This window comes from Oncorhynchus masou, chromosome 2 (assembly GCF_036934945.1).
Source record: "Oncorhynchus masou masou isolate Uvic2021 chromosome 2, UVic_Omas_1.1, whole genome shotgun sequence".
Classification (NCBI taxonomy): Eukaryota; Metazoa; Chordata; class Actinopteri; order Salmoniformes; family Salmonidae; genus Oncorhynchus; species Oncorhynchus masou.
The window spans coordinates 6056994-6070088 of NC_088213.1; the positions used below are offsets into that span (position 1 = coordinate 6056994).

Genomic DNA, 13095 nt, shown 5'->3' on the forward strand with positions numbered 1-13095 from the left:
AGGAGGAGGAGACAGAGAGAGGAGGAGGAGGGGACAGAGAGAGGAGGAGACAGAGAGAGGAGGAGGAGGAGGGGATAGAGAGAGGAGGAGACAGAGAGAGGAGGAGGAGGAGGGGACAGAGAGAGGAGGAGGAGGAGGGGACAGAGAGGAGGAGGGGACAGAGAGGAGGAGGAGGAGACAGAGAGAGGAGGAGGAGGGGACAGAGAGAGGAGGAGGAGGGGACAGAGAGAGGAGGAGGAGACAGAGAGAGGAGGAGGGGACAGAGAGTGGAGGAGGAGACAGAGAGAGGAGGAGGAGACAGAGAGAGGAGGAGGAGGGGACAGAGAGAGGAGGAGGAGACAGAGAGAGGAGGAGGAGGAGGGGATAGAGAGAGAGAGGAGGAGGAGGAGACAGAGAGAGGAGGAGGGGACAGAGAGTGGAGGAGACAGAGAGAGGAGGAGGAGGAGGGGACAGAGAGAGGAGGAGGAGGAGGGGACAGAGAGAGGAGGAGGAGGGGACAGAGAGGAGGAGGGGACAGAGAGGAGGAGGAGGAGACAGAGAGAGGAGGAGGAGGGGACAGAGAGAGGAGGAGGAGACAGAGAGAGGAGGAGGGGACAGAGAGTGGAGGAGGGGACAGAGAGTGGAGGAGGAGACAGAGAGAGGAGGAGGAGACAGAGAGAGGAGGAGGAGGGGACAGAGAGAGGAGGAGGAGACAGAGAGAGGAGGAGGAGGAGGGGATAGAGAGAGAGAGGAGGAGGAGGGAGACAGAGAGAGGAGGAGGGGACAGAGAGTGGAGGAGGAGACAGAGAGAGGAGGAGGAGACAGAGAGAGGAGGAGGAGGGGACAGAGAGAGGAGGAGGGGACAGAGAGAGGAGGAGGAGGAGGGGATAGAGAGAGGAGGAGGAGGAGACAGAGAGAGGAGGAGGGGACAGAGAGTGGAGGAGGGGACAGAGAGTGGAGGAGGAGACAGAGAGAGGAGGAGGAGACAGAGAGAGGAGGAGGAGACAGAGAGAGGAGGAGGAGGGGACAGAGAGAGGAGGAGGAGACAGAGAGAGGAGGAGGAGGAGGGGATAGAGAGAGGAGGAGGAGGAGACAGAGAGAGGAGGAGGAGACGACAGAGAGAGGAGGAGGAGGGGATAGAGAGAGGAGGAGGAGGGGACAGAGAGAGGAGGAGGAGGAGGGGATAGAGAGAGGAGGAGGAGGAGGAGGAGCGGACAGAGAGAGGAGGAGGAGACAGAGACAGGAGGAGGAGACAGAGAGAGGAGGAGGAGGGGATAGAGAGAGGAGGAGGAGGAGGAGACAGAGAGAGGAGGATGGGGTACAGAGAGAGGAGGAGGAGGGGACAGAGAGAGGGGGATGGGGTACAGAGAGAGGAGGATGGGGTACAGAGAGAGGAGGAGGAGGGGACAGAGAGAGGAGGAGGAGGGGACAGAGAGATTAGGATGGGGGATAGAGAGAGGAGGGGATAAGACCAAACATCAACAGACCTCATCAGTAACACAGTAAGGACTAAGGACCTGTTCAGACCAAACTAAATGCTGGGGTCCGTGGGTCGTACCGTGTCAAACTTGACCCTGAACTCCCGTCCACACTCCAGGGGAGTGGTGAAAGGATCCAGGTCCTGGCCCCAGAAGGCAAAGAACTTCTCTATTCGGAGAGAACGCAGGGCGTAGTACCCAGCGTTACGGATCCCATACTTCTGGCCCACTGACATCACCTCATTGTAGACATGGAGCGCATACTGGAGGAGACGAGGGGGAGAGAGGGAGAGGGAGAGAGAGAGAGGGGAGAGAGGGGAGAGAGGGGAGAGGGAGAGAAGGGGAGAGGGTAGAGAGAGAAGGGGAGAGAGGGGAGAGAGAGGGGAGAGGGAGAGAGGAGGTATCAATAACACTGTGTGATAACAAAATGTCCCATCAAACACATGTTATTTTACTGATGAAGCACATGCAGCATGTGATTGTGTTCAGACACAAACCAGTAGTATATAACCAGCAGTATATAACCAGTAGTATATATAGACTAGTAGTATATAACTAGTAGTATATATAGACTAGTAGTATATAACCAGTAGTATATATAGACTAGTAGTATATAACTAGTAGTATATATGGACTAGTAGTATATAACCAGTAGTATATAACCAGCAGTATATAACCAGCAGTATATATAGACTAGTAGTATATAACTAGTAGTACATATAGACTAGTAGTATATAACCAGTAGTGTAGAGTAGACTAGTAGTATATAACCAGTAGTATATAACCAGTCGTGTAGAGTAGACTAGTAGTATATAAACATTAGTATATAACTAGTAGTATATATAGACTAGTAGTATATAACTAGTAGTATATATAGACTAGTAGTATATAACCAGTAGTATATATAGACTAGTAGTATATAACTAGTAGTATATAACCAGTAGTGTAGAGTAGACTAGTAGTATATAACCAGTAGTATATAACCAGTCGTGTAGAGTAGACTAGTAGTATATAACCATTCGTATATAACTAGTAGTATATATAGACTAGTAGTATATAACTAGTAGTATATATAGACTAGTAGTATATAACCAGTAGTATAAATAGACTAGTAGTATATAACTAGTAGTATATATGGACTAGTAGTATATAACCAGTAGTGTAGACTAGTATATAACCAGTAGTATATAACCAGTATTGTAACTCGTAGTATATAACCAGTAGTATATAACCAGTAGTGTAGAGTAGACTAGTATATAACTAGTAGTATATAACCAGTATTGTAACTCGTAGTATATAACCAGTAGTGTAGAGTAGACTAGTATAAAACCAGTAGTATATAACCAGTAGTGTAGAGTAGACTAGTATATAACCAGTAGTGTAGAGTAGACTAGTATATAACCAGTATTATATAGTAGACTATTAGTATATAACCAGTAGTATATAACCAGTAGTGTAGAGTAGACTAGTATATAACCAGCAGTATATAACCAGTAGTGTAGAGTAGACTAGTAGTATATAACCAGTAGTGTATATGGACTAGTAGTATATAACCAGTATTATATAGTAGACTATTAGTATATAACCAGTAGTATATAACCAGTAGTGTAGAGTAGACTAGTATATAACCAGCAGTATATAACCAGTAGTGTAGAGTAGACTAGTAGTATATAACTAGTAGTATATAACCTCTCAGTAGTATATAACCAGTAGTATAGAGTAGTATATAACTAGTAGTATATAGTAGTATATAACCAGTAGTGTATAGTAGTATATAACCAGTAGTGTATAGTAGTATATAACCAGTAGTATATAACCAGTAGTATATAACCAGTAGTATATAACCAGTAGTATATAACCAGTAGTGTATAGTAGTATATAACCAGTAGTATATAACCAGTAGTGTATAGTAGTATATAACCAGTAGTATATAACCAGTAGTATATAGTAGTACATAACCAGTAGTGTATAGTAGTATATAACCAGTAGTATATAACCAGTAGTATATAACCAGTAGTGTATAGTAGTATATAACCAGTAGTATATAACCAGTAGTATATAGTAGTACATAACCAGTAGTGTATAGTAGTATATAACCAGTAGTATATAACCAGTAGTATATAGTATAGTGTATATCTCACCTCTATAGGTATGTAAAGCATGAAGCCCGGCTCTCCTGTATAGTATATAACCAGTAGTGTACAGTAGTATATAACCAGTAGTGTATAGTAGTCTAGTAGTATATAACCAGTAGTATATAACCAGTAGTGTATAACCAGTAGTATATAACCAGTAGTATATAACCAGTAGTATATAGTATAGTGTATATCTCACCTCTATAGGTATGTAAAGCATGAAGCCCGGCTCTCCTGTATGGGTCATACTCATTACTCGGATCCCATTGGCGTAGCCCACACTCATTTCCTGTTGACACACACCAAAGGTCAGGACAACGCCACACACAACCTTCGGACTTGTGATGAGCCACTTCACGATAAACATAACATGACCGGGCGAAAACAGGTTCCTCACCTTACAGAAGAGGGACGGGAAGTGTTCGGGAGTCATGGAGACATACGATAGTTCTCCTAGGACGTCCATCGCCCGCGGACCAATAAGATTCAGCGCTGTAGACGGGGGGCCGGGGGAAAGGATTCAGAACAGAAATGCATTGTGGGGAACTGAGGGGAAGATCGAGGTTCTGCAGCGATAGTTCTCACCAGTGTACTTCCAGCTGACGTCCTCTAGGTGGAGCTGTGGGTCGTCGGGCATGTGCTTCTTCAACCACGACCAGCAGTGGACCTGCTGATCTGTAGGAGAGATGATGAAGAAGCTACAGAGACAGAGAGAGAAAGGGAGAGAGAGAGAGCAAGAAAGGGAGAGAGAGAGAGAGAGACTTAATGGCTAAACTCTCACCTGTTCTTCTTAATGGCTAAACTCTCACCTGTTCTTCTTAATGGCTAAACTCTCACCTGTTCTTCTTAATGGCTAAGCTCTCACCTTTTCTTCTTGACTCTGACCACGCTGCAGTGGTTCTTCTTAATGGCTAAGCTCTCACCTGTTCTTCTTGACTCTGACCACGCTGCAGTCGTTCTCATATCCGCCCCTCTCGTTCAGCATGCCCGTATGAACGATGTGACCCACTGGCACGTCGAGGTCATTGGCACACAGGTGCTGCAGCAACGCCAACGCCTGGTCATCTGTAGACTGGCACAGAAAGAAAAGTAGTGACCGAGGGTGGTCTAACCATGGAGATAATGTCATTCACATTATAGCTGTGACCGAGGGTGGACTAACCATGGAGATAATGTCATTCACATTATAGCTGTGACCTAGGGTGGTCCAGCCATAGAGATAATGTCATTCACATTATAGCTCTGACCGAGGGTGGTCCAGCCATAGAGATAATGTCATTCACATTATAGCTGTGACCGAGGGTGGTCTAACCATGGAGATAATGTCATTCACATTATAGCTGTGACCGAGGGTGGACTAACCATGGAGATAATGTCATTCACATTATAGCTGTGACCTAGGGTGGTCCAGCCATAGAGATAATGTAATTCACATTATAGCTGTGACCTAGGGTGGTCCAACCATGGAGATAATGTCATTCACATTATAGCTGTGACCGAGGGTGGTCTAACCATGGAGATAATGTCATTCACATTATAGCTCTGACCGAGGGTGGTCTAACCATAGAGATAATGTCATTCACATTATAGCTCTGACCGAGGGTGGTCCAGCCATAGAGATAATGTCATTCACATTACAGCTCTGACCGAGGGTGGTCCAGCCATAGAGATAATGTCATTCACATTATAGCTCTGACCGAGGGTGGTCTAACCATGGAGATAATGTAATTCACATTATAGCGCTGACCGAGGGTGGTCTAACCATGGAGACAATGTAATTCACATTATAGCTCTGACCGAGGGTGGTCTAACCATGGAGATAATGTCATTCACATTATAGCTGTGACCGAGGGTGGTCTAACCATAGAGATAATGTAATTCACATTATAGCTAGGACCTAGGGTGGTCTAGTTATAGATAATGTAATTCACATTATAGCTGAGACCGATGGTGGTCCAGCCATAGAGATAATGTAATTCACATTATAGCTGAGACCGAGGGTGGTCCAGCCATAGAGATAATGTAATCCACATTATAGCTGAGACCGATGGTGGTCCAGCCATAGAGATAATGTAATTCACATTATAGCTGAGACCGATGGTGGTCCAGCCATAGAGATAATGTAATCCACATTATAGCTGTGACCTAGGGTGGTCCAGCCATAGAGATAATGTAATTCACATTATAGCTGAGACCGAGGGTGGTCCAGCCATAGAGATAATGTAATTCACATTATAGCTGAGACCGAGGGTGGTCCAGCCATAGAGATAATGTAATTCACATTATAGCTGAGACCGAGGGTGGTCCAGCCATAGAGATAATGTAATTCACATTATAGCTGAGACTGAGGGTGGTTGAACCATAGAGATAACATTCCTTTTTCTGTTTCATTCTGTGGGTCCAGGGGTCAGCCACCTACAGCTTCCATCATAGGAGGAAGTTGATCCCTCACTTCCCCTCCTCTCCCTCCCTCTCCTTTCCAGGGGTCAGCCACCTACAGCTTCCATCATAGGAGGAAGTTGATACCTCACTTCCCCTCCTCTCCCTCTCCTTTCCAGGGGTCAACCACCTACAGCTTCCATCATAGGAGGAAGTTGATACCTCACTTCCCCTCCTCTCCCTCTCCTTTCCAGGGGTCAACCACCTACAGCTTCCATCATAGGAGGAAGTTGATACCTCACTTCCCCTCCTCTCCCTCCCCTCTCCTTTCCAGGGGTCAGCCACCTACAGCTTCCATCATAGGAGGAAGTTGATACCTCACTTCCCCTCCTCTCCCTCTCCTTTCCTTTCCAGGGGTCAACCACCTACAGCTTCCATCATAGGAGGAAGTTGATACCTCACTTCCCCTCCTCTCCCTCCCCTCTCCTTTCCAGGGGTCAGCCACCTACAGCTTCCATCATAGGAGGAAGTTGATACCTCACTTCCTCTCCCTCCCCTCTCCTTTCCAGGGGTCAACCACCTACAGCTTCCATCATAGGAGGAAGTTGATACCTCACTTCCCCTCCTCTCCCTCTCCTTTCCAGGGGTCAGCCACCTACAGCTTCCATCATAGGAGGAAGTTGATACCTCACTTCCTCTCCCTCCCCTCTCCTTTCCAGGGGTCAACCACCTACAGCTTCCATCATAGGAGGAAGTTGATACCTCACTTCCCCTCCTCTCCCTCTCCTTTCCAGGGGTCAGCCACCTACAGCTTCCATCATAGGAGGAAGTTGATACCTCACTTCCCCTCCTCTCCCTCCCTCTCCTTTCCAGGGGTCAACCACCTACAGCTTCCATCATAGGAGGAAGTTGATACCTCACTTCCCCTCCTCTCCCTCCCTCTCCTTTCCAGGGGTCAGCCACCTACAGCTTCCATCATAGGAGGAAGTTGATACCTCACTTCCCCTCCTCTCCCTCTCCTTTCCAGGGGTCAGCCACCTACAGCTTCCATCATAGGAGGAAGTTGATACCTCACTTCCCCTCCTCTCCTCTCCTTTCCAGGGGTCAGCCACCTACAGCTTCCATCATAGGAGGAAGTTGATACCTCACTTCCCCTCCTCTCCCTCTCCTTTCCAGGGGTCAACCACCTACAGCTTCCATCATAGGAGGAAGTTGATACCTCACTTCCCCTCCTCTCCCTCTCCTATCCAGGGGTCAGCCACCTACAGTTTCCATCATAGGAGGAAGTTGATACCTCACTTCCCCTCCTCTCCCTCCCCTCTCCTTTCCAGGGGTCAACCACCTACAGCTTCCATCATAGGAGGAAGTTGATACCTCACTTCCCCTCCTCTCCCTCCCCTCTCCTTTCCAGGGGTCAGCCACCTACAGCTTCCATCATAGGAGGAAGTTGAAACCTCACTTCCCCTCCTCTCCCTCCCCTCTCCTTTCCAGGGGTCAACCACCTACAGCTTCCATCATAGGAGGAAGTTGATACCTCACTTCCCCTCCTCTCCCTCTCCTTTCCAGGGGTCAGCCACCTACAGCTTCCATCATAGGAGGAAGTTGATACCTCACTTCCTCTCCTCCCCCTCTCCTTTCCAGGGGTCAGCCACCTACAGCTTCCATCATAGGAGGAAGTCGATACCTCACTTCCCCTCCTCTCCCTCCCCTCTCTTTTCCAGGGGTCAGCCACCTACAGCTTCCATCATAGGAGGAAGTTGATACCTCACTTCCCCTCCTCTCCTTTCCAGGGGTCAGCCACCTACAGCTTCCATCATAGGAGGAAGTTGATACCTCACTTCCCCTCCTCTCCCTCTCCTTTCCAGGGGTCAACCACCTACAGCTTCCATCATAGGAGGAAGTTGATACCTCACTTCCCCTCCTCTCCCTCTCCTTTCCAGGGGTCAACCACCTACAGCTTCCATCATAGGAGGAAGTTGATACCTCACTTCCCTCCTCTCCCTCTCCTTTCCAGGGGTCAACCACCTACAGCTTCCATCATAGGAGGAAGTTGATACCTCACTTCCCCTCCTCTCCCTCTCCTTTCCAGGGGTCACTCACAGTGAGCTCAAACTTGGTGAAGGAGGACATGTCGATGACACAGACGGCCTCCTTGCAGCATTTCACCTCCGCCCCCACGATGTCAAACCAGTCAGGCTTATAGAACGTCTTACTGGCATCCAGGGACAGCAGGTCTGGCAACAGATGATAGAACTGGTTAACTAACAGACAGACACAGAGCTAAGAGACAGCAGGTCTGGGAACAGATGATACAACTGGTTAACTAACACAGAGCTAAGAGACAGCAGGTCTGGGAACAGATGATAGAACTGCTTAACTAACAGACAGACACAGAGCTAAGAGACAGCAGGTCTGGGAACAGATGATAGAACTGGTTAACTAACAGACAGACACAGAGCTAAGAGACAGCAGGTCTGGGAACAGATGATAGAACTGGTTAACTAACAGACAGACACAGAGCTAAGAGACAGCAGGTCTGGGAACAGATGATAGAACTGGTTAACTAACAGACAGACACAGGTCTGAGAACAGATGATAGAACTGGTTAACTAACAGACAGACACAGAGCTAAGAGACAGCAGGTCTGGGAACAGATGATACAACTGGTTAACCTCTTACACTTATACATTTACATTTACATTTAAGTCATTTAGCAGACGCTCTTATCCAGAGCGACTTACAAATTGGTGAATTCACCTACTGACATCCAGTGGAACAGCCACTTTACAATAGTGCATCTAAATCATTAAGGGGGGTGAGAAGGATTACTTATCCTATCCTAGGTAGTCCTTGAAGAGGTGGGGTTTCAGGTGTCTCCGGAAGGTGGTGATTGACTCCGCTGTCCTGGCGTCGTGAGGGAGTTTGTTCCACCATTGGGGGCCAGAGCAGCGAACAGTTTTGACTGGGCTGAGCGGGAACTGTACTTCCTCAGTGGTAGGGAGGCGAGCAGGCCAGAGGTGGATGAACGCAGTGCCCTTGTTTGGGTGTAGGGCCTGATCAGAGCCTGGAGGTACTGCGGTGCCGTTCCCCTCACAGCTCCGTAGGCAAGCACCATGGTCTTGTAGCGGATGCGAGCTTCAACTGGAAGCCAGTGGAGAGAGCGGAGGAGCGGGGTGACGTGAGAGAACTTGGGAAGGTTGAACACCAGACGGGCTGCGGCGTTCTGGATGAGTTGTAGGGGTTTAATGGCACAGGCAGGGAGCCCAGCCAACAGCGAGTTGCAGTAATCCAGACGGGAGATGACAAGTGCCTGGATTAGGACCTGCGCCGCTTCCTGTGTGAGGCAGGGGCGTACTCTGCGGATGTTGTAGAGCATGAACCTACAGGAACGGGCCACCGCCTTGATGTTAGTTGAGAACGACAGGGTGTTGTCCAGGATCACGCCAAGGTTCTTAGCGCTCTGGGAGGAGGAAACAATGGAGTTGTCAACCGTGATGGCGAGATCATGGAACGGGCAGTCCTTCCCCGGGAGGAAGAGCAGCTCCGTCTTGCCGAGGTTCAGCTTGAGGTGGTGATCCGTCATCCACACTGATATGTCTGCCAGACATGCAGAGATGCGATTCGCCACCTGGTCATCAGAAGGGGGAAAGGAGAAGATTAATTGTGTGTCGTCTGCATAGCAATGATAGGAGAGACCATGTGAGGTTATGACAGAGCCAAGTGACTTGGTGTATAGCGAGAATAGGAGAGGGCCTAGAACAGAGCCCTGGGGGACACCGGTGGTGAGAGCGCGTGGCGAGGAGACAGATTCTCGCCACGCCACCTGGTAGGAGCGACCTGTCAGGTAGGACGTAATCCAAGCGTGGGCCGCGCCGGAGATGCCCAACTCGGAGAGGGTGGAGAGGAGGATCTGATGGTTCACAGTGTCGAAGGCAGCCGATAGGTCTAGAAGGATGAGAGCAGAGGAGAGAGAGTTAGCTTTAGCAGTGCGGAGCGCCTCCGTGATACAGAGAAGAGCAGTCTCAGTTGAATGACTAGTCTTGAAACCTGACTGATTTGGATCAAGAAGGTCATTCTGAGAGAGATAGCGGGAGAGCTGGCCAAGGACGGCACGTTCAAGAGTTTTGGAGAGAAAAGAAAGAAGGGATACTGGTCTGTAGTTGTTGACATCGGAGGGATCGAGTGTAGGTTTTTTCAGAAGGGGTGCAACTCTCGCTCTCTTGAAGACGGAAGGGACGTAGCCAGCGGTCAGGGATGAGTTGATGAGCGAGGTGAGGTAAGGGAGAAGGTCTCCGGAAATGGTCTGGAGAAGAGAGGAGGGGATAGGGTCAAGCGGGCAGGTTGTTGGGCGGCCGGCCGTCACAAGAAGCGAGATTTCATCTGGAGAGAGAGGGGAGAAAGAGGTCAGAGCACAGGGTAGGGCAGTGTGAGCAGAACCAGCGGTGTCGTTTGACTTAGCAAACGAGGATCGGATGTCGTCGACCTTCTTTTCAAAATGGTTGACGAAGTCATCTGCAGAGAGGGAGGAGGGGGGGAGGGGGAGGAGGATTCAGGAGGGAGGAGAAGGTGGCAAAGAGCTTCCTAGGGTTAGAGGCAGATGCTTGGAATTTAGAGTGGAAGAAAGTGGCTTTAGCAGCAGAGACAGAGGAGGAAAATGTAGAGAGGAGGGAGGAAAGGATGCCAGGTCCGCAGGGAGGCGAGTTTTCCTCCATTTCCGCCGGCTGCCCGGAGCACTGTTCTGTGAGCTCGCAGTGAGTCGCCGAGCCACGGAGCGGGAGGGGAGGACCGAGCCGGCCTGGAGGATAGGGGACATAGAGAGTCAAAGGATGCAGAAAGGGAAGAGAGGAGGGTTGAGGAGGCAGAATCAGGAGATAGGTTGGAGAAGGTATGAGCAGAGGGAAGAGATGATAGGATGGAAGAGGAGAGAGTAGCGGGGGAGAGAGAGCGAAGGTTGGGACGGCGCGATACCATCCGAGTAGGGGCAGTGTGGGAAGTGTTGGATGAAAGCGAGAGAGGAAAAGGATACAAGGTAGTGGTCAGAGACTTGGAGGGGAGTTGCAATGAGGTTAGTGGAAGAACAGCATCTAGTAAAGATGAGGTCGAGCGTATTGCCTGCCTTGTGAGTAGGGGGGGAAGGTGAGAGGGTGAGGTCAAAAGAGGAGAGGAGTGGAAAGAAGGAGGCAGAGAGGAATGAGTCAAAGGTAGATGTGGGGAGGTTAAAGTCGCCCAGGACTGTGAGAGGTGAGCCGTCCTCAGGAAAGGAGCTTATCAAGGCATCAAGCTCATTGATGAACTCTCCGAGGGAACCTGGAGGGCGATAAATGATAAGGATGTTAAGCTTGAAAGGGCTGGTAACTGTGACAGCATGGAATTCAAAGGAGGCGATAGACAGATGGGTAAGGGGAGAAAGAGAGAATGACCACTTGGGAGAGATGAGGATCCCGGTGCCACCACCCCGCTGACCAGAAGCTCTCGGGGTGTGCGAGAACACGTGGGCGGACGAAGAGAGAGCAGTAGGAGTAGCAGTGTTGTCTGTGGTGATCCATGTTTCCGTCAGTGCCAAGAAGTCGAGGGACTGGAGGGAGGCATAGGCTGAGATGAACTCTGCCTTGTTGGCCGCAGATCGGCAGTTCCAGAGGCTACCGGAGACCTGGAACTTCACGTGGGTCGTGCGCTGGGACCACCAGATTAGGTGGCCGCGGCCACGCGGTGTGGAGCGTTTGTATGGTCTGTGCAGAGAGGAGAGAACAGGGATAGATAGACACATAGTTGACAGGCTACAGAAGAGGCTACGCTAATGCAAAGGAGATTGGAATGACAAGTGGACTACACTTATCGAATGTTCAGAACGTTAAGCTTACGTAGCAAGAATCTTATTGACTAAAATGATTGAAATGATACAGTACTGCTGGAGTAGGCTAGCTGGCAGTGGCTACGTTGTTGACACTACACTAATCAAGTCGTTCAAGAGTGTAATAGTTTCTACAGTGCTGCTATTCGGGGGCTAGCTGGCTAGCTAGCAGTGTTGATTATGTAACGTTACGTTAAAAGAACGACAATAGCTGGCTAGCTAACCTAGAAAATCGCTCCAGACTACACAATTGTCTTAGATACAAAGTGGTGGCGCTATTTCATTTTTGGAAGAAAAACGTTCCCGTTTTAAACAAGATATTTTGTCACAAAAAGATGCTCGACTATGCATATAATTGCTACTGTTCGAAAGAAAACACTCTGACGTGTCCAGAAATACAAATATCTTCTCTGTGCGTGCCCTTTAACGTGAGCTTCAGGCAAAACCAAGATGACTTGGCATCCAGGAAATGACAAGGATTTTTGAGGCTCTGTCTTTCATGATCTCCTTATATGGCTGTGAACGCAAGAGGAATGAGCCTGCCCTTTCTGTCGTTTCCCCAAGGTGTCTGCAGCATTGTGACGTATTTGTAGGCAGATCGTTGGAAGATTGACCATAAGAGACCACATTTACCACGTGTCCGCCCGGTGTCCTGCGCCGAAATTGGTGCGCAAAAGTCACCTGCCAGTATTTTTCCATGGGGCACAGAGAGAGAAGCAAGCTTCCACGAACTGCATGTCAATGAAGAGATATGTGAAAAAACACCTTGAGGATTGATTCCAAACAACGTTTGCCATGTTTCGGCCGATATTATGTAGTTAATCCGGAAAAAGTTTCACGTTGTAGGTGACTGCATTTTCGGTTCGTTTCGGTAGCCAGGCGCAATGTAGAAAACGGAACGATTTCTCCTACACACAGACGCTTTCAGGAAACACTGCGCATCTGGTATGTGGCTGGGAGTCTCCTCATTGAAAACATCAGAAGCTCTTCAAAGGTAAATGATTTTATTTATTTGGTTATCTGGCTTTTGTGAAAATGTTGCGTGCTACATGCTACACAAAATGCTATGCTAGCTTTGCATACTCTTACACAAATTAGTCAATTTCTATGGTTCAAAAGCATATTTTGAAAATCTGAGATGACAGTGTTAAGAAAAGGCTAAGCTTGAGAGCAAACGCATTATTTTAATTTTATTTGCGATTTTCAGAAATCGTTAACGTTGCGTTATGCTAATGAGCCTGAGGCTTAGTCACAATCCCGGATCCGGGATGAG

General features: G+C 48.6%; 1 pseudogene; it reads right to left on the bottom strand.

The window, feature by feature from the left end:
* Positions 1–13095, bottom strand: part of LOC135554601 (pyruvate dehydrogenase phosphatase regulatory subunit, mitochondrial-like) — a 45483-nt pseudogene that overhangs the window by 3933 nt on the left and 28455 nt on the right.